Below are 26,545 nucleotides of genomic sequence, written 5' to 3'. Positions count from 1 at the left end.
TCAAATTAAAAGTCTCAAAACAGATCACCTACAAATAAGACTATTTTTTGAAACAGCTTTTTTATTTTTAAAGCATTAAGTACAGAATACATATTCACTATCTATTTTATTGGCACTGCCAAATCTGGGAAGCAGATCTCCAGTTTGTCTTGTTCAATATTTCCACCTCTGACACCAAACTGTAGACTTGAGTTTCATATTATTTGGATTAACTTGATTAAACCAGGTAAAGTATTTCCATGTAATTAAATGAATTCCTTTCAGCATTAAGTAATCCTGTTGCACCGTTTCACTTAACTGCTTTGGATAAACTTCATTCACTCGTGTATTTCTTAGTTCACCTAACTCGATTAATTTAAGTAGAACCTGACTCTTGGAAATAAGTCGAATCAACCCTAATAAATTAAGTTGACTCAACACAAGCAGATTAAATTAAACTAACAGAATTGCTTAATGTGGCAAGAAGCTATTTGATAAAGTGGAAAAACTTAGCAGGACTTTAAAAAGTTCAGTCAATGAGTTATTTTATTGGGTGCACAGATTCTCATTAGAAGTGTAATTTAAACACGTCCTGAGTCCCAGATAGCGCCTGGTGTTGTTCATCAGCATTATATGAAAGAGGAGGAGGGTTAACTAGACTTAGCTGCCTCTTTTTCATTCAAGACACTCATTCACTCAAGACATTTGGAAGCACCTTGCAGCAAACAGAGTATTTACTGAGGCTTCTGTTGCAGGAACAGATGGGAAACCACTGTGTATCCACTAGAAGTCTCATATTCAAAGAGCATGTGTTCTGAATTCACATGTGGCTTTTAGCAGAAGCAGGCAATCTAAAAAGCCTGCAGTTAGTTTTATCATCAGACTGTCCATTTAGAAGCAGAGTGATGCTCAGCTGCTAGAGGAGGTGTTGGGTTGAACGCTGGATGTTCTCGGTCTGTTGACATGCAGCTGGTGTGACTCAGGCAGTTTCAGGTTCCTGTGATCTTTAGCATCCAGCCCAACAACTTGAAACTACCTACATCACACAGCTCCTGGATAAATCCACTGCTCCAGTCACAGCAGCAGTGATCATGGAGGTGCTCCAGCTGGTTCTAGGATTTCACTCAGGATTAACCAGAGAATGAGGAGACACAAGTTCCTCTGCAAGAGAAGAGTGAAAAAACTCAGTGAAACCAGTGGAAATGGACAGAACACATGACTTTCTAACTCTCCTATTAACTTTTCACAAATCAAACACTGCTTTTGATCCAATTCATGCTCAATATTTTTATTTTTGTCCAGAAACATCAATTCACTGTATTGACATTCTTTATAACTATATAAACTAGCTTCCATTCCCACACTGGATTAAATTTGCCTACAGATTCCCAGCGGACTGACAGGAGATGGTGTAGCATGCAATCCGCCTTTACTCTTTGTAATCTGATCTCATTTGATCGGCCTCGCTGTTTGTTCTCTCCTCCCTCTCTCCTACAGTTGGATTAGGTTGCTAATGCTAATGCTAACCCAGTATCTCCTGCAGCTGCCTCACATTAGAGGACTGGAACTAGTGAGTCGGGGAGAGCACTCAGAGGAACTGAAGCACATTTGTCACTGAGGTTAGCACTGATGAAAAACCTTCAAAAATGTGTCATGTTTTTCTCAGAAGATCCATTTGAGACATGTAAGGGAGTGATGAGGATTCGGAAGCAGCCATGGTGAGATGTTTGAAGAAGAACTGAAGGCTGGACACAAACCCCTTCTACTTATCGTGTTATCTGGAAAACTACTTGTGCCAAGAACAGAATGAAAATCAGCATGTCCTCTGACTTGGTTGGTTGCCCCTAAACTATGGATAGGAACTAAAAGTGCCCCTACTGGTATTGCAACATATAGCAGAGATATTGCAGAATACAAGGATGTTTTCACCTCTCTTTGGATTGGTTTACACACAAAAGCAACTTTCTTTGGTTTAGGAAATGATCAGGGTTTGGGTTTAGATCGATGACATTCTCTGCCATGGTTACCGTAATAATTTGGTTAAATTTATGGAGAAGAAATTGTGAGTTTTGATTCAAACTGGGAAATGAGCAGCTTTTACCATTGCTGGACTTTGTGGGTCTATGACTGCTTCACCATGCTTCCCTCTCTTGTTCCCATCGTGATTACTACAGCCACTAGATGGCATTGTCACAATAACGTGTAGCTATTGGTTTAAATAAGGAGCTTGTGCTTATAATCTACTGAGTCATTTTTACTGGCAACACGTCTCATGCAGACAGATCTCAGGTCACGTATTTTTCTGACCTTGTTTTCCCATTGCAATATTACAAAATGAACCAGAAGTTTGTTTTGTTTTGTTTTTTAGCTTGACAAAACCAAAACCTTTCCTAATCTTAACCTTATTGTAGTTGCCTTCTGCTGGACATAAAAGACTTTTATTTAGCTCATTTCATATTTGAATTGGAATCATCCGATACTGACATCAATCTTGTCTGCCAGTAGAGGTGGTTATCATGATGGCATTGTCTTTATCTTCCAAAACCTTTAAAAAATTACCTGGATGTTAACATAAATTCACCAACTATGTGGTTCAGTTAAGGACAGTACCATAGTTAAGGTCAAAAGACAAATGATCTCCTGCTGAAAGTCACATGGTTGGTGCATGCTTTCAGGGCTATGAGAACATCATATTATGGATATGTGAAAATCAGGAGTTTGTTTGTTGAGATAAACAGCTGGAGGCACTAATTCACCATTTGGGTGACATTAAATCACTGAAGAAGAAGAAAACAGCACAATGAGATGATGAAACTGATGGTGAGAAAGAATGTAGGAACTTCATGGAATTAAGACATCAATCTTATGTTGCATGAAATCCTTTAAAGAAACTTAAAGTTTCCTCATCATTTCACACGGACCTGCTGCTATTTTTTGCCTCTCCAGTGGAAACTTCAGTTGAAGTCATGCGCTTCGTGGATGCCATCATTCAAGCTGTTTGGCACCCTTTGCTTTTATACAAGAAGCATGAATGTAGTGAAGAAATTTACAATCAATATGCCTTTTAAACTCTACACTACCTTGTGATCAATATTATTATGACTCACACAGTTTTGGCCTGCAAATAAAGCATCCAGCTAAACTGTCAACACTGAGCTTCTCCCGTTCTGACTGGATGGTGATGACTTTATTATCCTCACCAGAAGAACTGACAGTCACACCAATGAAACGACATCAAAGCTGGTTGTGCTTTAATGTCTTCAAAGCTGAGCTGAATGTTCATCTGATACCATCACAGAAATGTGGACCATTGTAGAGGCCGTGTTTATTTGCACAAAGCATCCAATGCACCAACGTAGATGTTAGCCGTGCAGCAGATGGAACGTATGGCAGCATGTCTGTATTTCTGTGTGCTCACAACTCCAGGTCTTTCTCCTATTTCCCTCTAATTTCACTTCTCTTTCATTTAGTTCTTGTATGTTTGCAAAAACCGCAGGACAAGCACTTTTTTTTTGCTCAGGTTGAAAGACTTTGAATGCTGCATGTGCATCTTTGCATAAGTTTTACACAACCCTGAGAAAATTAGCACCTATTTTTCCCTTTTCATTGATTTTGAGAGACTGTGAGGGTAAAACCATATTAAAGTTTTATATTTTTATCTGTAGTTTTTGCTTTACAGAACTACTTTCTCAGTCTCTTTTAGTTTTGCTGCTACATTCTTTCTTCACTTTCACTTTCACCCAAACAGGACTCCCCATAGCTGCTCATGCACGCCTGTTTTTCACCTTCTGCTTTGCATCTATTTCACATTTGTAGCAGAGAGCTGACACACCTAAAGACGACTGTGTTCAACGTATGCCAAGACTCATCTGAAATACTGACTAGCACAAATCCATGTTAATTGAAATACAGTTTAACTGTCACGCAACTACAATAACTCGCTTAAGGTTTTTATGTGACAGTTGCAAGACTTGCAGCACTGCCTTCCTCTGGTTATAATCAAATGATTAGAGTGCATGTGACCGAATCCAGCAGCAGGAGGTCAGGCTGCTGCTGTAAATCATATCTAACAAGTAAAATCCCTTCAGCACCAGGTTCTTGCTTGGCTTAATGAATATCCAACTGTGTGACCCTGATGTGAAAAGAAGTTTGGAAACCTCTCGAGCTGTTCTACGATAATCTGAAGCAGCAAAATGATGAACTCTGAGAGGAAACCCAGAGGAGAGGTCAGCTACCATGTGTGTCAGTAAATTAAAGAACTGCAGTTAGGACAGTTTGGTAGACGAGACAACCAATAAGAAATTAGTATCTGTTCATTCTCAGAGAACCTAACATGTGCACTGGAGAGACAAAGCCGGGTGTTAGGAGAGAACACAACAGACAGGAAGGACAACAAAGAAGGCAGACTTTCCAGGAGGCACAAACCTTCCTTTGGAGTGTCTTTTGTTGACCACCAATAGGCAATGAGGGGCAATTTGGCCACCATAAAACCACACTATGCAGTAATATACACCACTTGTACAACCGCCTCCTCCACTTCCTCCAACCACCAATAAACTAGTTGGTCAATTACCCCCGTGGTAAAAAGTAAAGGTGGGAGAGAGACAGAGGGAGAGCAGAGAGTCCTGCAGACGTGCAGAGAAGAGGCTGGAGACAGCGTGGCGCTGCAGAACATGGCGCCTGCAGACCTGCAGAGGGAACTGCGGCTGTCCTCCCTCCCTCCTTTATGACCATCCTCCTCTCTTCTTCCATTTACTGCTCTTGTTTATTTCCTTCTGTTTTCCCGCCTGTCTCACTCTGCACTTTGTATTTGCTCCGTTTCCCGCCCTGATGAGTTACAGTCGGCATTGCTTTCCTTTAGCTCTGCGCCTTTTCTTTCCTCTCCTCACAAACGGACAGCAGCTGGCTATCGCTGCTGCAGAGGAAGTTCAGCCATGTGTTCCTGATCAAAGCTCCACGCTGAAGCCCTGTGGGTCGCTTCTCATGCAACACAACAACCCAGAGTGTCACATTTAGCCGGCCATGGAGCAGGGTGATGGTCAGGTTGAGGATCCACTGTTGACTCCTGGGGTTCTACTGTCCCAATATGTTCACATTTCTGACTGTAGCAGCATTTCTTTCACCGTATCCTATTGTTTGGACTCCCAGCAGCTCCTCTGTACTCAGCCAGGAGACTAGATATATGCTGTAAAATGATATTCTAGAGCTGAGTCTACTCTGCAGCCTCTGTGTTGAACCATTAACCCAGATCAGTCAGGAAACAGGACAATAGTTATTTACTGAGTCTATAAAGAGAAATGCGGAGACCACAGGAGCCATTTACTGCAGCTTCATCAGTGCATCTGATACTGATAATAAAGCCTGATGTCACCGTTAACTTATAGAAAGCTATGATGCTTCATTCAGAACTCAAATGCAGTCCTTGTAGATGCAACAGAACTGCCTTTGAAATTAAACTAATATTGTTAGTAGTAATACTGCTGGTACTGTTAGTAGCACTAATGCTAATGCAAAAACATGAACTTTTTACCATATAATTCCATGTTTATAGGATACACATGATTAAATAATGTAGTATTTGCACAATACTCAACAATTTAACATTTATTTAATCCATACATTGAGTCAGTCTGGCTTAGATTAAAAAAATTATTCTTTAAATTATTGTAAAATATAGTCAAAATTATTTTCTCCAGCATTAAGCAATTATGGAGGTCCAACTAAATGTCTCCAACTTATTTCTAAGACCTGGATCTTACTTAACTTACTCAAACTGAGCCAACTAGTTTTACAAAATTACAAACTACACCAGTAAATAAAGTTGATCCAACCCAAGCAAATGAAACTGGTCCAACACAACTGCTTCATGCTAAAAGAAAACCATTTAATAGGTTAGAAATCCTCTCCATATTTGTTTAGTTCATTCAAACTGTTATTTTTTGAGTGTTGAAGAATCAGATATAAAACGGAAAATAAAAGTTAATGACAAAAAATGTGTCAGTCATAAACTTTACATGTATTGTTTGAGTTTTACAGTAATTAAAAGACAATGAAATCTTTTACCTCTGTGACCAGCGGAACATAATGCGCCATCTGTATGTCCAGCTCAGAGGAACGGGAAGTGGAGCTCTTCAAAATTCAGAAATAGAAATTAGAAAGCTCTCACAGGAAATATTCTGTCAGTAGAAGCGCTAACATGTTTCCCACACAGCAGAGTGAGTCAGAAAATCCTCTAAAAAAGACGCAACCACAAACTGGTGGAATTGTGATTCACTCCTTTGGCACAAACATGAAATTAATGGATTTAGATCCTTCTGCTGGAGTTACTGGGCCTCTTAATTTACTGCATCACCTCTGCTGTTACCACAACAGCAGCAGTAGCAGGACTAGTACTGCTTGTACTGCTTTGTTATTGGTTGGTTTTTTAGTTTCACAATGATTCCATACATGAATAAATAAAAACTAAAGTCCTGGAAAATGCTTATTTCATATAGGAATAATTTATAAACTCGATCGCTTGTGTCTCGTGGCTGAACTCCCTCTGACTGGTTTATTTTAGGTAAAATTACAGCTGCTAATTTTTACTGAGATGACAAACACAGAGGCTTTCTGAATGCATAATTACAGCATGCCAGGATTATGGATTTCCAGCGTGTTAAAGAGAGAAACACCTCACATTATCACTGCTTTTAAAACACCATAGCAGTGCAGCTGGCAGTTTATTTAAAAGCATTTAACGAGACAAATTAAAATGACTAAATTACTGACATTTACACATTATTAAACTTTCTGTTTTTATCTCAGGCTTCTGTGGCTGAATGCATTTTATTAAATAATGCATCAGGATAAAAACAGGTCAAAACTTAAACGCTGTTTGTGGAAATTTATCTTAAATGTTCTTGCAGGGATGTTGTTTTAACGCTGGGGACAGTGGGGCTGTGTCTTCTCTGGTGGAAATACAGTGTAGGCTGCTTCCACTAGTAATTAACTTTTACTACATTCAAGGCCAGCAGTAGAATAAATAAAGGGGGTGGTTCCGGCAAAAGTGCAAAGAACCAATAATACTTTATTCTGAATATGTTCTAAGTGCATGGCTAATGAGATGTATCATTTAAAATGTGCTTTTAATTCTTTTGTGCTAATATTATTGCCTAAAATGTTGAAAGACCCTCTGTTTATTGTAGTATTTTTTTAATATTAAATTAAAATGTGTCATTTTAAAATATGTAAATGTTACAGGACACACAGTGAATTATCTGAAATATGTTTTAATTTAAAAAGCGGTGCGGATAATCTGTTCCTCTAACTCACTGAGGTCCCTACTGGATTCTAAAAGTGTCCACGATTCTAAAACAGTCAGTTCATTTTCAAACACAGTTCCACAACTGGCGTCAAAAAGTTGGAAGAAATTTTAGGAAACTGAACATGAGAAATAATAATATATAACAAATGTATGTAATTAAACAACGTTAGACTGTTAGGGTGCACTGTTCCCATTAATAAATCCTACTTATATGGCCTTGATTCACTGAAATACTTCAACCTTGAATTAATAATAAATAAAATAATGATTTCAAATCAGCAGTCATCACTCTGTAAACCATACGCGGCCTTTTACTGAACAACGTCCTGCCTTTACGCACAGAAAAATAAAGCACACACTCACCATCAGATGAGGACAGACGACTGAGTCCAAGCTGCCTGTATGGGAAATGAAAACATACATAAATGTGACTGAATTAAAAAGCACATTGGATCTACATTTAGAAAAGGAAAGTGAAAAAACATCCAGAGAATTAGAAACAGAGAACATGAATAGCACGTCCCACCCCGCTGATATATACTTTCCCCTGAAGCCGTCTCCTTCTCCACTTCATGTGCTCGACCTTGGATCTTCCAGGAGGCCAACACACCGCCGTCCTCAGCCAGAGTTCGGCTTAGATGCGTAATTTTTCATTTTCAGAATTTCGGATTTGCACCCAAAAAAATCCTCCAGTATTCAGGCATCAGCAAGAGCACCTTCCCGTTTCATTTCCACCATTATTCTCACAGTGATGACCAGTTAAACTGTCCTCACTCCACTCTGTCCAGAAGAATGAACACAAGGTCACATACATAAAGTGGATTTGTTCATTTCTCGCCTTGTCTCTGGCCGTCTCACTGAAGCAGCTGCAGCTCCTTCCTGATGCATAAACTGTTAGTGTGTCCAATGCGTAAAAGCTTGGCGAGATTGCAGCAACACAAAGCAGACGGCGCACCTTCATCTTCAGCTACAGCTCCTCTCCTCCTCATCCTCTCTGCGTCTTTCTGCTCCGTGTGGAAGGATCTGGAAGGAGAAGATGCTGGAGATGATTCCGCCGCGGCACTTCTTGCCTCATCCTCAGGTTCTGCAGCTGGGTCATCACCTGGATGTCGGTCAGATCGAGGCTCTTGTTGATCTCCAGGCGGCGCTGTCGGCTCGGGTACAGGTTGAACTCCTTCCTTGTGCTGCTCCAGAGCCGCCCTGCTCGGCGTGAGAACTGCGCTGCTTCCGATCGGCTCTGGTCGACATCGAGGCGCCGAGTGCCGTGCAGCCCTCTGCCGAGACCCGGACACTCATCTGGGGAGGAAACACAATTAATAGACTGTAGATCATTTTATTTTACACATGTTAAAATAAAGTTAAATAAATAACAGAAAGCAGTGACTATACTAGACAGCTTTTTATTTTACTGGAGAAAATATTCTTTTCCTTTACATTTAATTTTTGTGGGAGAAAAACAAATAACAATTTAAATAATAATATATCCTGGATAAATAATAATTTAAACATTCACCCTATGCGCAGTAAATATGAGAAACTGTAACAGTAATATAATGTCTGTTTGGTGTTATTTACACGTAGCAAATTATTTTAAAATATCAGAAATGTCTATTTTGGAGCATTTTTACACTCAGAAAGACCTAGTTTGAGTTCATTTTCATCCTGTCTGACGAACACACACACACACACACACACACACACACACACACACACACACACACACACACACACACACACACACACACACACACACACACACACACACACACACACACACACACACACACACACACACCCCAAACAAAGCTGGTAAACTCTGAAACAGTGTTTGCTGACTAGATTGTTTTGTCGCTGTCCCACTTCCGCTGAAATCTGCTTAAATCAAAGCGTGTGCTGTAAATCTCTGAACACTGTTTCTATTATTTGGTTTGCAATCTAGTATTTATCACCAGAACAAAATTCAGCTTCACATTAATGAGTAGCAGCGTTGATAGTAAATTTATGATTCTAGTAATATCAAACCAATCAGACCTGGATCCAAACAGCAAAACAACAACAAACGCCTAAAAGTAAATACAACTGCCTGATAAATAAATTAAACATTAGACAAGATCACTAAATTAAAATAAGAGAAACAGCCTGGAACGATCAGCTAGTTGAAGGAATATTTTATTTTTTTAAAGAGGCTGTAATTTAGTGCGTCCTGGAGTGAAAACACGCAGCTTTTACGCACGGCCCGTACACGGTAGAAGAAGATTCATTTGCGTCTCCTGGCAGAAAAATCCTCCCACTTTTTGTGGCATAACATATCTCCTCTCAGCTTGTCTCCACTTTTATCATTTATTTCACTTCAGCCTGAGATCAGTTTCATGAATCCACACGTCGCCATATTTAGCCAACAAACACTCTGGGCCTCTTTGTCTTCGACCAACGCGCTCCCAACTGCGAGGAGCAGCAGGGATTAAACCTCAACTTTCGCTTCTTTCTGCACTCAGACTCGTTTTAGGCCCAAAGCTATGGTTTAATAATTATAATTTACGGTGACATCGCTCCCATCCCACGATTTCTGCGCGGAGATCTCTGGTTTCTCTCTCAGCCGCGGAGATCTTAAGGTCAAATCAGAGAATTCATAAATAACTGCACCGCGCGGCAGGAAAGATCACATGCACGTGGTTTATTTTAAGGTTTAAATCCCATTTTATGGAGCTTCCTTTGAGCCCGGACAGATAAAATCAGAACGTATTTGTATAGTCCTATATTGCATATTATGGGATGATCGCAGAGCTGGAAGAAAAAACAAAAAAAACTGTCTTTGCTTTTCTTTTTACTCAAATAAAAACGCTTTTTTTGTAAAAATTTCAGACAGTTGAAATGTTGTCCTTACTATTCAACCTTAAGAACCTGAAAGCTAAATTCCAGCACTGATTCCAGGAAATGTATTTATTGCAATGTAAGTTTTTAAAATACACCAAAGTATCTCTGCATGCAGCCAAATGCAAAACACTAAAATAAAGACTGTACTTTAAAAAGCTTAAACACTGTGCAGCTATAAAGTAGTACATGCAGATTGTTTTTTTTTTTCTTTCATCTAAGCTAAATTAGCCAGGAAACATATTTAAACTTTTTTAAATGAATGCGTTAAATTAAATCTGCAGTTCAGTTTTCATGGTAAAAAAAAAAAAAAATCCGAACTGAATTTTTAAAAATTAAAAAGAAACACAGTGCAGCCTTTAATTCTGACAAATATAAAACATAATATGTGTCAGTTCAGATGGATAACTGCATTATAGCCTGAAAGGAAAGCAGAGAATTCTGATTTATTGGAAATAGAATCTGTTAAACTAAGTTAAAATGTTTAAAAATAACATAAATATCGCCAAATTTGCAGCTGCTGAATGGATACAGACGGTGTGTGTGTATGTGTGTGTGTGTTTCAGTTCACATTCGATTGAAGTTTAGGTTTCTACATTTATTTGACTTTTTATGATGGATTCATTGACTTCTAAGCTTTCTGTTATTTATATTTATCTTTAAAAATGACTCAGTTTCCTATGTTTTTCGGTGTTTAGTGTCCGAATCCCCCTGAATGTTTTCCTCAGAGGAACAAACAGGACAGAGGAACAGGGACAAACATGGCTGTGTTTGGTTTGTGTCCTGAGGGTTGACTTTCTGCTACAGTTTGCTCTCTCGGCTCCTCCTGTCTGTCTGCTGGACTCGGGAAGAAGATCATTCCATCCTGGCAGAGCAATAAATTCATTTCGGTGTGGCAAAATGAGTCTCTTTGTCTTTAAGAGCCCGCCATAAAACCAAATAAAGACAGGCCAGAGAGAGACAGTGCGAGGCAGACAGGAAGAAGAGGCAGAGGAGTCACCTTGTCTCGCCTCCAGACCAAACAGCCCCCCCCCGGCTGCTGCCATGGCCGAGCTCCCCGACATCACCGCCCCCCGTCCCCGCCGTCTGCCGCTCCTTTCCTGTTTGTGCCACACCGTCCACCTCCGTCTGTTGTTCCCTGAGTCTCCTCCCCCTTTCTGTTTTCATTTTCCCTTCTTCCCAACTCCTGCCTCTTCCTTTATATCATCCACTTTTCATTTTTCCCTTTATCAACCCCCTGCACCACCACAGACCCATTTGTAATCTTCCCTTTCTATCATTTTTTTCCTCTCCACCTCCTCATACCTTGTAGCTTCTATCTGCCGGTTCCTCTCCCTCCACCAGGCCGCCCTCCACCTCCTCAGCGGCTGTTTTTGGACCTAACCGACGGACATCTTCCTTGAACCGACTGCCTTCATCCTGTGAAATCCAGCAGTATGTGAGGTATGCAGATGAGGGGATGGATCCAGAGAGAGAAGAAAAGGAGGACTAGTTGGATGAGTTTCGTCGCAGCAGTGATGGTGAGCAGACTGAAGCCCAGAACCAGACCTGCAGAAGCATCCCTGGTCCGGCTGCTGACACCAGGCTGGTCCGTACCTGAGGAGGGGAGGGCTCCTTTCAGTTGGAGAGCTGCGGACGGTGAACACGTGCGCTCACGGAGAGCCGGGGGCGCGTTTCCTGCGCGTCTTCACTCCATCAGGATCTGCTCGGATCACGTGTCCACCTGGCGCCTGGTAGCTGACACCGAGGTGACATCCAGGGTGTGAAGCTCGAGCTGCTGCCGCTCCTCTTTGCGCATCCGTCCGAGCGCGCAACGATAGTGGAGATATTTTGCAGCAGCTGGAGCGCACCGCTGGTTGGACTTGTTTGGAGGTTGTGTCCATTAAAGAGTTAATGTTCACACACCTTCAGCGCGCTGATATTGCTGTGGGAACTTCACTAGGAGGGGGTGGGGGGCATATGTTGGGTTGATGAGGGCAGAGATACACTTTGATCGGAATCGCTTCCTTGTTAGGCGGCCAATGGCAGAGTGAGGTTCACGGACAGGCCACGCCCCCAGCGTTCTGACGTGTGCTTCCTCTCTTATTTATTTATCAGTAATGGCACTGCGGGCTCCATTAAAACGCGCTCTGTTCATAATTCACCAGCTTCAGATGAGAACCACGCGGGTTCCAGCGGCCAAAAGCGCGCAGGAGGCAGAGACAGATTCAAGCTGCATCCAATTACAGAGCAGCTCAGAGCAGCAGCCCGCTGTGGAATTTCCCCTCCGATTAGGCCCGACATCGCTCTCAGATAGTGGATGCTCTGTGAAGTATTCTAATGTTCCTGAGGAATGCGTGCTGGAAAGCTGAGGATGTAATAAGAGGGGAGAAATGAGAGAGATCCTGGTGCAGCAGAAGGAGTTAGTTTTTTTTAAACTCTTGGAAACGTAAAGAAACATTTCGAGCTGAGCAATGGAGCAAAAAAATCTTTCAAGTTTTCACTAGGAAATTACACCACATTCAAAGACAGTTTGTGTCGTTAATTCATGTGTTTGAACCAAGTAGGAATAAATATTAATTCATTTAGCTTTGACCAGGACTGTGAAAACAGCAGTCCTGGTGGAAAGCAAACTATGTTTTATTCTTATTTGGTGAAAACAATAAATACATTACAGCACCAGTTTCCAACAGAAATCATCTCAGAATAAAATCAACATTTTACAATATTACAGGATTAAATGTGTTGATTTCCAGAACAAGCATGAACAGAAAACTAATTAAATCTGGCCAGTAATTCAGGAAAAAATAGTAGTATTCATTATTAAAATTTAGGAATAATAGCCTCACAAAATAGTGCACAGTGCTAGCTATTGTTAAAAATAATGAGCATTATAGAACATAAGTTCTATCTTTAGATGTGGAAACATGAAATGTAATAAAAGCTGAGGACAAACTGTTTAAAATTAGAAAAATGTCTCGTCAGAGCTGCTGGCTGCTTGAATAAACACTACAGTCTTTGCTGTCAGTATTTAAGGCAAATATATATATATATATATATATATATATATATATATATATATATATATATATATATATATATATATATATATATATATATATATATATATATATATATATAAAAACATTTTTTTTTCTTGGTTTAATCAGAATTTATTACCGTCACAACTTATTTTAAACTCTTAAACTACAAACTATCACATTGTGGCTGCAAAGATCTGCAGTGGAAATAACAAACTTGGTGCATTTAAAAGGTTCTGCAAACAGAATCCAAAAGAAAAGACAGAAGAAAACGACCACGTGCACATGAGGACACTGATGGTTAAACTACAGTTGTTATGTTGCTGCTTACTGGACTGAAATGTGGTGGCTGCATGCAGTTAATCCTTTCTACCTGCAGGTGTCGCTGTTGTCCGTGATACTCCTACTCTGCTATAGAGCCTTAAAAATAATTTTAAAATACTCTTTTTAGTTTAAAGTAGAAACACAGATGCAAAAGCTGTTTTTGTACAATAATTGTTCTATTTTAGTGATTCAACGAGCAAACAGACACACACCAAAAAGAAATCAGTTTCATGGATTTCACCCACAAGTTCTGTTGAAAAGAGGCTGAACATATATTTGATGCCTTTCTTATCAATGTACATAAAAAAACAAAGTTCTGTCGATATTTTTTTTATATATTTTTGCAACATGGGCTCTCAGGCTTCAACATGATTTTTAAAAAAACTTTTCTTTTGAAGGTCAAACGTTTTGAGAAAACATGAGGGTTTTTATTAAATCTGCTTGAGAAGAATGACGTCATAGATGTTACTGCTGCTGCTTCTGCTATAAATGTAAAACTTTATCCAGCATGCAGGGCTCATATAAAACATAAGTCATCCAAGATAAACCAGCACCATTATTACATTTAAATTCATGCATCTTTGTGTTTCCACTACTTTGAACATACAACCCACTGCACTGCTTTATGTGTAAAAATAATAACTACAAAATCACTTTCCCTTCATATATATTTGGACTTTTCCTCTGACTTTATTAAACATCAGAGAACAGAATTATTTCCAAAAACCAGCTGGACACACTTCTAAATGCGCTGCAGGCAGAGAGTGGTGTTTGAAGCTATTTTATTCTGATTCTTTCCTATAAATAAACTGTAACAGAAAAGATTAACAAATCTGAGAAGTTGTAGCTACTGTCAACAACCAACCATGCAGATTTAACCAGGTTTTACCAAGCAAAGGAAAAGTCTGGCTCATGTTTGACTTCTAACATCAAGGTTTATAACAATAAAGCTGCTACAACTTTTTAAGCTCTTAAAGTCTCCCAAACTCCAAAAATTCATCAGTATTTAAATAAACCATTGTGACAACAGCCAACAAGTTGGTGCTTTCGTTTGAGTGAAGGTCGCCAAAAAAAAAAAAAAAAAAGGAACTAAAATCCCACATGTTTAGATGCCATGAAATCCCACATGGATGTCTGGTAAAAACAGTCTTTGTAGGACTGGATGAGAACACATGTGGCGCCCAGATCCAACTTTAATCTCCTGTCCTTTCTGCTCAGTAATGATCTTTCTGTTTACAGTCTCTTCAGTGCATTAGCTGAAAGTTATCTCATCACCAAATGGCACAGTAACGTGGATGTGGTTCATCCAGAGGCTTAAACTCACCGTGTTTGGAGACCGTGTGGCGGGATGATGCATGACGCACGACGCTGACCGGGATGGAGGAATATTCGTCTTTTTTATTCCTTCTGTGTGTCTCCAGGCTTTGTTTGAGCTCTAGTGTCAGTCAGTCAGTCCCGGTCCTCAGTTCCAGTCCTGAGGGGGCCTGGTGTGTCGGGCCCTGCTGTAAAACCCTTGTTGTGTGTGTGTGTGTGTGTGTGTGTGTGTTCATAAATGTGTGTGTGAATAACAAGCTGCAGAGAGAAGAGCCTTATGCTTTCAAAAGTGACATTCCACTGATTTCTCCTCTCTGCACACACACACACACACACACACACACACACACACACACACACACCCTTCCTCTCTCCATCCTCCTTTCTCATTTCACACAAACACACACTCTTCTCCCCCCCCATAATTATAAACAGAACACACACACACACACACACACACACACACACACACACACACACACACACACACACACACACACACACTTCTGCAAATGGTAGATCTCCCCACTCACATCCACACCCCCAGTCAAGCTCGTATAACCGGTTACCATGGCAACGGGGCCCCAGATTGCTATAAAGTTTTACAACACAGAAAGAGGCCCGAAACTCCCACTCTGCCTCTTTTTTCTTCTTCTTCTCTCTTTCTCTCTCCTCCATGTGTGTGTTTGTGCGTCACCGTGAGGAATGGTAAAGAAGAATCCAAACAGACCCTCCGTCTTTCTTCCCCTCTCATGACTTCACAAATTGTTTTCCATAAAACGAGCCGCGGGGGAATTGAGGCATTTTTCATTAAAGCAGACCAGTGAGCGCATTAGAAGAATTAAAACATATTTATGGAGCCAGATTTGCATTTTCTTACAGGCTCGCACGCAGCCCTCGGTGACCTTGTGCGTCTCTGAAGGTCGAGGTCAGTTTGAGTGAAATGTAAAGTTCAGAGTTGTGAGTAGATCAGATCGATGCTGTGACCTGTTCCAGCTGCAGCAGTCCATCCCAGTGGAACGTCTCCTGCTCTCTGTGTGAAGGATTAGAGGGAACACAGGATATTTCTTCATCTGGTCACCTTATCAGAAGAGAACTGATTAAACATGGGGCTCTTTTGAACTAATGTGTGGTGGATCTCACCTGGCACCAATCAGGTTTCAGAGCACACATTAGAGAACAGCACAGCACACAGTTTTGATAGTTAATATCAAGGCTTTGGCATAAAAACTGAAATATTAAATTCCTTTTACAAGCAACACCGAGAAGAAAAAAGCTATTTAAAGCAAAACTGTGCATTAAAATGTTTGCAAAGGATGTAAATATTATGAGCAAAATTTACATTTAGATAAAAATTTGAAGTAAGCAGATGGGATTGTGTATCATTACAGATCCATTAACATGTTAGCAACACTTGGTGCTGCAGTCAGAGCTTTTTAACCACTGTTCTACAGTTTGGGGCCAAGTTTTCCATGGAAACTCCCACTTTTCTCCATGTGCTAACATAACTGCACAAGGGTTTTCTAATCATCAATGAGCCTTTCAACACCATTAGCTAACACAATGTAGCATTAGAACACAGGAGTGATGGTTGCTGGAAATGTTCCTCTGTACCTCTATGGAGATATTCCATTAAAAATCAGCTGTTTCCTGCTACAATAGTCATTTACCACATTAACAGTGTCTACACTGGATTTATCGTTCATTTAATGTTATCTTCATTGAAAAATAAATAGTTTTTCTTTCAAAAATAAGGACATTTCTAAGTGACCCCAAACTTTTGAACAGTATTTTAATAAAATACAGTAAAATACAGTAAAAAATATAGAAAAAACACTGTCAAAAATAGCAAAAATGTAGCAAAAACACAGTTAAAATATTGAAAAAATATAGCAAAAATACAATAAAAATACAGTAAAAATATAGTAAAAATACAGTAAAAAGACAGTAAAATATAGTTTAAAAAAACACTAAAAATGAACACTACCTTTCAAAAGTTTGGGGTCATCCAGACAATTTCATGTTTTCCTTCAAAATTCCCACTTTTTCTAAGTGACCCCAAACTTTTGAACGGTAAGGTAGTTAATATTCTGTAACTGCATGATATTTCACATCAGGTGTCACATAAATTCAAGAGGTAACTTCCAAATAATATACAAGTACATAAAAATAATAAATTGTCACTTTTAAATACCTCCCATGCAATGTTCCCTGTAATTTTTCAGTCTGAGTGTGAGCAAACACACAAACTCCCTGAGCGTCCCTTGGACCACTGTGAGCAACATCAGACGTGTGCACTGTGGTCACACCAGCATCACATCCATTCAAGTTACATGGTTCATTAAAAGAATCAAATTACAGCATTTACATTTCGGTTAAAACACTTTGTCAACAGGAGCCAGTTGAAGGCTGCAGTGATTTTAGTGACACTACAATGTATAAGAGTGAAGTTATTGAATATTTGTCTCTCTTTACTGTTGCAGCGGTTTTGCAAATTGCAGACGGACCCTGTTCACTCCATAGACACCAATGTTATTCCTGTAGCTTGAAAGACAGTTACTTTTGATAAAACTGGGCTTGTAGCACATTGTCTGCCTTGCAACAATGGGAAAGAGGCACCGTTTATGTTTTGACAACCTATATCTAATGAGTTATTGATGCTGGAAGTCCCAATCTGTGAATATCTTTCCAACTTTACTGAACTTGGGGCCACTACCACCTAAGGAGTGATATATTTAATTTTGAAAAAAGCATTCAGCCATACTTAAAGCTTTAAGTGCTTTATTAACACGGAACTAAACATTTTGTATTGTTTTATTATCACAGGTTCTGTCTGAAAAGAGGTGGCATCATTTTAAACAGTGAAATCAAACTAACAAAATGTAATGACCAACCAGTGAGTAATACTGGATTCTGCAAAAACATAAACAACTTTTTTAAAAATCTAAATCTTATCTTAACACAGTTAATGTATAAACTTATTTATGTGTGTATGCATGTATTTATTGATTTATTTAGTACTGTTAACATATCAGAGTTCTGAGTGAATTTTTCTTAAGATAGGCAAAGGCCATTTATTGATTACATATAGACTGTTAAATGTTTATTAAAAACTAAAAAGCATTTAAAAAAACAACTTAGGCATTTATTGAGTCACTAAAATACTGTAGAGTACAGACCACATCAGCATGATTATAAGCATCCTCTGGTAAATTAACAACCAGATACTGATGTCTCTCACCATATGGACTTCAGGAGATGATTAGATGATGATAAACTGTGACCTACTGGTTGGGTTCTCTCTGTTCTCATGTTTCTTACATGTTGGTCTCCTGACAGCCGGGTCCTAATGTTTTTTGAGCAACACACCATACTATGACGTTTTTACAGTGATGGTTCTACTATGGAACCAGTTTGACATGTTCAGGTGTTCTTTGTGTGGAAACTCAGAGATTTCAGGGATCAGAAGGTGGTTTTCAACTTTCTTTGTTAACTTTCTGCTTCAACTTTAAACTAAATTTCCTTCACTAACCCAACCCTCTGAACTTCTAGGAAGCTGTGTTCCTATTGGCTGTCCAGGTGGCTGCTTGGTGTTATCAGGAACACCTGAGCAGCTCAGTGTCTTCCTGCTTTATTTAGCTGCAGACAAACATTTCCTCTGTTTCTCTTCACCACAGAACTGGGTTTGGTTCCGTTGCTTTAGTTTGTTCTTTAGGCGTTGGCTTGCAGCTTCCATCATTTGGACGACTATCTTGAGGACCCTCCATGTGGTTTAGTGAGGTTTTCTGGAACAGTTCTACAAAGCAACCTGCAGCAGAAGAGACTTTGAGAGTTTTTAGGAAGTTCTGGAGACCAGACTTTAGAGCAGCAGAAACATTTGTCAGCAGCTTGAGCAGGAGAAGGTGAGCTTCAGAGTAGAAATGAGACAGAAACCTTCTTGACCCGTGTGGTGAGGTCCTGTACCAAGAGTTTGAGCAGGTTGTGAAGAGTCTGTAGTTCTTTGGTCTGAAAGCACAAGAAGAGTCGACTCATTAAAGGAGAAAACAGGAGATATTGTTGGTTCTTCTGTCGCTCTGCAGTTTCCTGCAGCGAGACAGCGAAATTCGCTGGATTTTGGTTGATTTTTTTTAATAGAGTTAAACATTAAATACAATTAAATTATATTAAACAGACAAAATATTGAATGAGATAATTCAACAAGATACAATACATGTCATTATGAAATTAAACAAAAATTTTAAAATACAAATATTAAAAATTACAGATAAAATATTTTCCATAATTAAACATTTAAAAAATACAATTAAACAAGAATATTAAACATTTAAAAAAAATGAGAAAACATTTAATTAGATTATTAAACCTTTAAAAAGACAAAACATTTAATTGAAAAATTAAATGTTTAATTAGAAAATTACATCTTAAAGACAATAAAACTTCAAATAGGAATTAAACAGAAAATACAATGAAGCATTTAAAAAGAAAATTAAACATTAAAAGGTGGTAAAACATTTAAAAAGAAAAACCTTAAAGATTTAATCGAAACATTAAATATTGGGAAAGAAAAAAACCTCAAACAAGCCGATAAAACATTTGAAAAAGAATTAAACATTAAAAAGCTGAAGCCAGATGTTTTCTTCTGAACTGGGCACATGAGTCACAATAGCAGAGGTTTCTTTTTATTTTTTCTGTTCTTCCAGATCTCTCTCCTCTTCAATTCTTAAAACAGACACGTGGGGGAGAAGAAAAAAAGAAGGAAACTGGATGAGTTACATGTGCAGAGGCATCCCCCACGCAGTGAGTTCATGGAGGGAGGTTTATTTTCTGCATCTCTCAGCCACATGGAACTCTGATTCTGGTTTAACAGCAGCTGTGCACAAGACATTAGCTGGTTCTGAACTAATTTCTGAAATTAATTCTTGCGTTTGCGTGCAGCTTGTTGGACATGCTACTGTATGTGAGCTAAAGAGCAGAAACACACGATCTGAGAGAAGGTGTTTGATTTATCTAGCTTCTAGTAAGCAAATTGGGAATGTTTTTCCATGAATCCCAAGGCTGATTTTTCGTCTAAAGTAAACTGAGGGTACATTTTAAGAAATAAGCAAAGTTTAAAATGACTTCAGAGATGCCAGTCTTGCAGTAGAATCTGAGAATGAGAGACATCTGCAGTGCACAAGTTTGATCAGCAGGTGGCAGTGTGGCACAAATAAATAAAGAAAGAAAGAAAGAAAGAAAGAAAGAAAGAAAGAAAGAAAGAAAGGTCATTTAAAAACAGATAACTTCATCAGTATTTCAGCTGTTGTCGGTCAGATTGTTCCATTATTAAATATTTCTTACCGTTTTGCATGAAAATTAACAACTGGTTTCCACATGCTCTAAATCTGTGATCACTAGTTAACATAAAATATAATATTTATGAAGAAACCAGATTCATTTTTGACAGTTGACTGATGTGGTTTGGGAGTTATGACATCATCATCTTTACCTTTTATGGAAACACCTGACTGATGGATCTGTTCTGTGTGGAGTCATTTCCAAGCAGACAGTAATATAAATCTTTGGGTGAAAGGCTCTTTGTCTGATCTTCTCGCCATCAGCCTCCAGCCCGGTGTGTTTTCCTTCATCTCCATCTCCCAGGACGCACCGCGGCTCTTTTACGGTTGTGTATTTCACCGGTTCTTTTACTGCCACCGACAGACAATTAAAGTCTGCTGAACACACGCTCGCTGCCCGTCAGCGGGCTGCGGCTCCATAAAGGGCGTCTTTCTGTGAAAAACAAGAGAGAATAAGAAGGAGCTAGAAAACCCAGAGCGATCAGGGTTTTATTTTAAACTCTATAAAGTTGGAGACCCTACAGCAGCAGCAGCAGCAGCAGTCCATCCTCTAAAGCCCCCAAACATCTGACCTTGAGCCAAAGCACACATCTCTGTCTTCTGCTGTTTTCTTATGCGTCACACCTGAGCTGGAACAAAATGACACGAGAGTCTGGAGCAAAACAAAGTCATCTTAACCCTCATGCTCCGTTGATTGAACCCTACAGTCTTCCATAAGTGCGTCAAAAATAGGGTGACCAAGTGTCCCGCTTTGTGCGGAACTGCACAGCATTTTCATCCCTTTTTCCACGTCCCACCCATTGAGACGCTGTCCCGCATTTTGATTGGCAGCTATAATTTCCCAAAGTTAAAACTCTAAAGGACAGATGCTGGGAGTTTTGACTTTTTTTCTGTTAGTCAAACAGCGCAGATGCGCGATCACGACCAGATTAACCTGTCAGTGTCTTGCTGCCGCACCTTGTTGTCAGTTGCCGTAAATTGTGCCAGTGGCGACCGGTCGCGACACACCGTAAAGCAGACACAAACACTAAACTATGGATTTTGGCGGAGATAATGGAAAGTACAGCAAAGAAGAGGAGATGCAGCTTCAACAAAGACTGGGAAACTACATATCACTGGGTGAAGCCGGTGCAAGGTGATTCTCAGAGAGTTTTCTGTCAAGTTTGCCAGAGTTCGTTTTCCGTTTCATACGGTGGGAATACGACGTGAAGCGACACAGTACATGCAAGACCCCCTCTCAGCTTTGGTAAGGTGTCCCACATTGTCCCACACAAATATGCTCTTTGTCCCACAACTGGTTTATTGAGATCTGGTCACCCTAGTCAAAAATGATTCACAACGTGTTTTCATGTCATTTTGGTTCAGAATAATCATTTATATTATTGTTTACATTATATCTTTATCCACACAAGAATGATTTCATGTTTGAAATATGTTTATTTTTCACATTAGAACAGATTTTGAATATTTTGATCATTGAAAAAGAAGAATATTACACAGAACAGCAACAGAAAAATGTCAACATCCATTTTGTAGACATTTTTTTCACTCTTTCCTCAAACTGTTGCTGCTCTCTGTCCCTACAAGTTTGTGCACTGAGTCACCTCTTGTATGATTCACTGGCCAGCCCAAAAAAAAAGTCACACACTCTAATATTTCATTGGACCACCTTTAGTTCTGAGTACGGCACTCATTCTCTGTGGCATCGTTTTGACAAACTTCTGCAATGTCACAGCATTTATTTCTGTCCAGAGATGCATTAATTTTCTACCAAGATATTCTATTGATGATGGGAGAGTCGGACCAAAGTCTTTGTTGGAGCCATTTCAATGAGTAACCAGCAAGTGGTGCTGGGAATTAGGTACCTGTGTATTTAAAGGCCACACTAATTGCCACAGGTGTGGCGCAAAACAAGAGGTAAATTGTTTTTGACCGTGGCATGGCCTGACAGACTGTTTATTGGAAAGACTTTGTTCTTTGTTACTTTAGATGAACTCCAGAAGGTAAATAAATTGATGAATCTGTTCATAATTGTGAGTTTGGTCAATGACTTTTTGAATATAGACTCTATTGATGTTATTTTTGGACCACGACGGAGTATAACAGCACGTCAGAGCAGCCACAAGCCACACGTTCTTAATGGAATCAACTTTGTGTCATCAGTCTTCTCCAGAACATCCCAAAGGTTCTCAGTGGTTCTGAGGTCTGGACTCTGTGGAGGACAATCCATCTCATGCTCCCTGATCCACTCATTCTCAATGTGAGCCCATGAATCCTGGCATCATCATCTAGGAACATGAAGAAAACCTCCACTGATGGAAAGACCTGGTCATTCAGTATCTTCAGGTATCAGCTGACCTCATTCTTTGGGAACATAATGTTGGTGAACCTGACCAACCCCAGATCATAACCCTAACCCCTACTAGCCATGATGAGGGCATCACTTCATCTGCCTCTCTTCTTACCCTGATGCCCCCATCACTCTGGAACAGGGTAAATCTGGACTCATCAGACCACATTAGTTCCTGGAAGATGATGGTTCTCCACCATTCTTCAGGTTTTAATAATGCGTTGCATGGTTCTTAACCTGATTTTAGTCGTTTCATCTCCTTAGTTATTTTCTTTGCTTGATGTAGGCCAGTAATGTGACCCTTCTGAGACAGATTAACATCCTTTCCATGACCCACAGGATATGTCTTTAACATGGTTGTTTCAGAAATGAGAAGCTCCTCACTGTACCAGCTAGGGTTAAATAGGGTGTTTCATCACTGCAGTAATTATCCAATGGGGGGATCTGACCTATTTGCTTCGTTAAATGCAGGTGGAGACTTTTATTTTTTGAACAGGCAGTGTGTTATCAGTGAAAAAGAGCTTGGGGTAGTACTACAAATATCACAATTTCTTTAAAAGTATAAAAGGTAACTTCAAAATTTAAATGGAATGATATCAAAAACATGTTCTTTGATGAATAGCTGGAGAATGAAATGATAAAAACTTTTCATTACAAATATATTTCAAGAAAACGACCTCACCGTGTCATTTTTGACCCACATATGCATCTAGGGGTTAAATAAATGAGAGCTTACTTAATGAGAGGATGGGAGTAAACGCCAGTTTACACCTGGTGTCAACATCTGGATCTGGAAATCTTATCTGGATAATGACATGGATCCACCCATGTGTGCTCCTACATCTGGTGTTAACATGCTATCTCTGATCCAGGTAACATTTCCAGACACAGATCACGTGTTCATAGCAGGTGTATAAATTGCATTATACAGTAAGCATAAATCGTGGATGTACAACTACTTTTGGATTCCATGTTTGCTCTGCAAGCATGCAAAACTAATTTTAAAGAACCTCTGATAAAAATCGAGGCCCTGAATTTGTTTCACCAGATGAACTTACTCATTATTGTTTTCTTCACCAACTACCACATGCTCTTATTCGTGTGTCAGAGACAACTCGGCAACTGGCAAACATTTAAAGAGCCCCTCCAGTGGAAGAACAGTTTTTACATCCCCATATGGAGGTTTCCTTTATATGCTAAATAAACAGTGAACACCACGGCTGAACATTTCTACCTTCAAGCTCCAGAGTACCGATGCCACTCTGAAAAGCCAGACTCTGATTCTGGGGTTTTATATATAATAATTGTAAGGAACTTATCTTGTCTTACTTGGTCTTTCTGGCTCATCCCTGTACGGCTGAGTTGGTCCATCATTACAGCTTGGCATTATGTCGCGTAGAGTAGTTTAACAGTGTTTGAATGGAGTCCAATGTTAGCTGGAGGCAGAAACAGCAGTGGAGAGTTACATGTAAGCTACTTTCAGGTACTGCAGGATTATTTTCTTGGGAAAACACTTCTAAATATGTAAGTTTAATACTCAGAGATGACTTCTGAGACGTCAAAGACCAGAGAGACTTTCAGTGAATGTTATTTGTGATTGTTGTCATTTATTTTTTGAACTTTTTGGTTTTTTATAGTGTATGTGTAAGTATTGAGAGTGCGATGTATAATGATAGCTAATAGGTGCTGAAATACATGATTATTTTGGCCCTAAGGCCTCCCAGGAGGTTAATCCATCCATGATGATGGTGATTGTTATCCCTATAGAGGAAAAATCATCCAGAAATGATGTTCCCACACAGCTGAACTGAAACACGTACATTTTCTCCCAGTAAAGTAACATTTTCTGATGTAAGTTTCCAGTTTTAAAGAGCCACAAAGTCCACATTAGGAGGTAGGATGGGGGGAGGTGGCATAAGTCTGGCCCAGTTTGTGTCCAAAGTGACACCATTATTCTTAGACCTGGCTAGAGGTGTAGCCACTAAAACCAGTTGATTAGACCATCTCACCACCTGCTTGAAGGTGGTCTTCCATTGTCTGGGTTACCATGGTGACGAGCCCCGTTCCATCTAATATAGCGTATGATTAGTTGGCTGAAAAGGAGTGAAGGTAGAAAGCAATACTTGATTATTAATGGCCAAGATGCTGTTGGAGATGAGAAAATGAGAAAATATTTTTCCCTCAAAATGCAACTGAGAATACTTTCTTTGTTTGTATTGGGACAGGATTTTTGAGAGATAAATGTCCAAAGAATAATATGTTAAACCAGGTAAGGTGATACTCATATCAGTCTGTATGAAGTCACAACGTATTTTCCTTTTTACTGTATTGTAGTTATGATGTGTTTGGTGATTTGTACATATAGTTTTCTGCAAGTAGCATATTTGCATATTAGCAAGAGCCTATTGCTGAACCTGCTGCAGCGTCTCCTTTGAATCAAGTCAGATATCAGTCTGCTGTATATTCAGTGATGCTGTTCTAAAGGCAGGAACAAGACTCTGCTCACACACCACTGTTACATTTCTCTCTCACAAATTCATATTTATGTAGAAGCAAAAGATAACTGTCTTAGATAACAGGTCAGGATGCACAATTAGATTTTAAACAATAAGTCTACTGATTCTGTCTTTATTAATGTCAGCAAATCATGACAAGAAAAGACTAAAATGACACAGAAGTTAATCAAATTAGTTTAATCAAATTCACTTCATAACAATTTATTCTAATTATATGAAATTAAAACCCATCAGCCACACAATAGTCCCCAATAAATGCCTTCAGTAACTGTGTCCAGCTATTTTAGGAATTATTTAATTTTAGTCATGAGGCATTAAAAAAACTAACTATATAACCATAAACCCTTTTAAAATATTTGCATCTATGGTCTGAGGCTGAGAGCCACAAACAGAGCAGGACACTGAGGAAATAGTGAGAGAACTAATTGGTCTTTTCATGGGATTTGTTAACGGAAAAACATATAGAATGATGTCAGTCATAAGATTTAATATATATTTCTAAGCTGAAACCATCAAACCTTGACTTTCTCTTCTTTCTCCACAAGCAGCATCACTCTGCAAGCAGCGGTTGAATATTTCGTTAGCTAATAGACGGCTGTGTAGTAAAATTATATGCTTTCAAGAAATGCTAGATGTGTGGAGAGCTGCTTCCACAGCATCAGGACAAGACTACCAGAGTCTAGTCAATGTGAATTATTGTAAGACACACTGCACAGTCTTCCAGAGAAGATTCAGTACATTCATAATGTTATTAAGCTAAGATTTGCTAATTAACAGGTGAGGAATGTTGTTCCCTTTGCTGGTTTTTGACCCAGGAAGTAGCTGAAATCTACTGATCCATAAGCACCTGTTTTCTGCTCTCAGTAGATTTATACGTCACTGCACCAGTCTTCTCTCTCCTGTGGATGGTGTTTGTCCTCTCTGTCCTTCTTGTACCTCTCTGCGCCACCAACCTGCACAATGTTTAGTATTTGTTGTTTCTCAAAGCTTTTCTCTCACACCAGCTAGTTCAGGAAGATGCTTCAATCATTCATCCTGCTTTGTTCAGTTAAATTAAAATTTGTCCTCCAACACCAAGTTCTGCTGCAGGGGGATTCCTGACTTTCTCTCTTTAACCCACCAAAAAATATTGTTTCCTTGTCTGAAAAAAATCCAAAAATTCTGCCAAAAAATTCCCCAAATTTCTGTAAATTTGCAAAACCTTCAGGGAGAAAATTCCAATAATTCCTTAAAAATTTCCCTCAAAAGTTTGATTTAAAAAAAATAAATAAATAAAAAATACCCCAAATTTGGCAAGAAAATTCTTGTAAATATTTTCAAAATATGAGTAAAAATCTTCCAAAAAAATCCTAAAAATATGTAAAGTGATTCCATATATATCAGTAAAACTTCTAATATTTTCTTTAAGAACATTCACATAAAAATCAACCAAAATCCAGTGAAATTCGCTGGATTTTGGTTGATTTTTTTTGTGAATGTTCTTAAGAAACATTTTTAACATTTCTTTTTTTCCCCAAAAAATGTTCAAAGATTTC

The 26,545-nt window shown here is 39.1% G+C and overlaps 3 long non-coding RNA genes across 4 annotated transcripts; 1 reads left to right on the top strand and 2 right to left on the bottom strand.

Annotated features, from left to right (window-relative positions):
• Positions 1-7,567: 7,567 nt before the first annotated feature.
• On the bottom strand, positions 7,568-12,495 carry LOC118470243 (uncharacterized). The gene is made up of 3 exons (XR_004847273.2): positions 11,459-12,495; positions 7,824-8,578; positions 7,568-7,680 (listed from the first exon to the last, which is right to left on the bottom strand). It is a non-coding gene; the product is annotated as an uncharacterized LOC118470243 (long non-coding RNA).
• Positions 12,496-16,848: 4,353 nt separating this feature from the next.
• LOC118470244 (uncharacterized) lies at positions 16,849-21,105 on the bottom strand. Of its 2 annotated transcripts, none has more exons than XR_008599873.1 (3): positions 20,667-21,105; positions 20,297-20,577; positions 16,849-18,816 (listed from the first exon to the last, which is right to left on the bottom strand). It is a non-coding gene; the product is annotated as an uncharacterized LOC118470244 (long non-coding RNA). The 2 variants fall into 2 exon arrangements; XR_004847275.2 differs by lacking the exon at positions 16,849-18,816 and adding an exon at positions 19,273-19,530.
• Positions 21,073-26,087, top strand: LOC129347677 (uncharacterized). Its single transcript, XR_008599872.1, has 2 exons — positions 21,073-21,390; positions 22,308-26,087. It is a non-coding gene; the product is annotated as an uncharacterized LOC129347677 (long non-coding RNA).
• The last annotated feature ends 458 nt before the right edge of the window (positions 26,088-26,545 follow it).

Source organism: Amphiprion ocellaris, chromosome 19 (assembly GCF_022539595.1).
Source record: "Amphiprion ocellaris isolate individual 3 ecotype Okinawa chromosome 19, ASM2253959v1, whole genome shotgun sequence".
NCBI lineage: Eukaryota > Metazoa > Chordata > Actinopteri > Pomacentridae > Amphiprion > Amphiprion ocellaris.
Note: the sequence above shows the minus strand (reverse complement) of the source record. Positions and strands in the feature narration are given on the sequence as shown.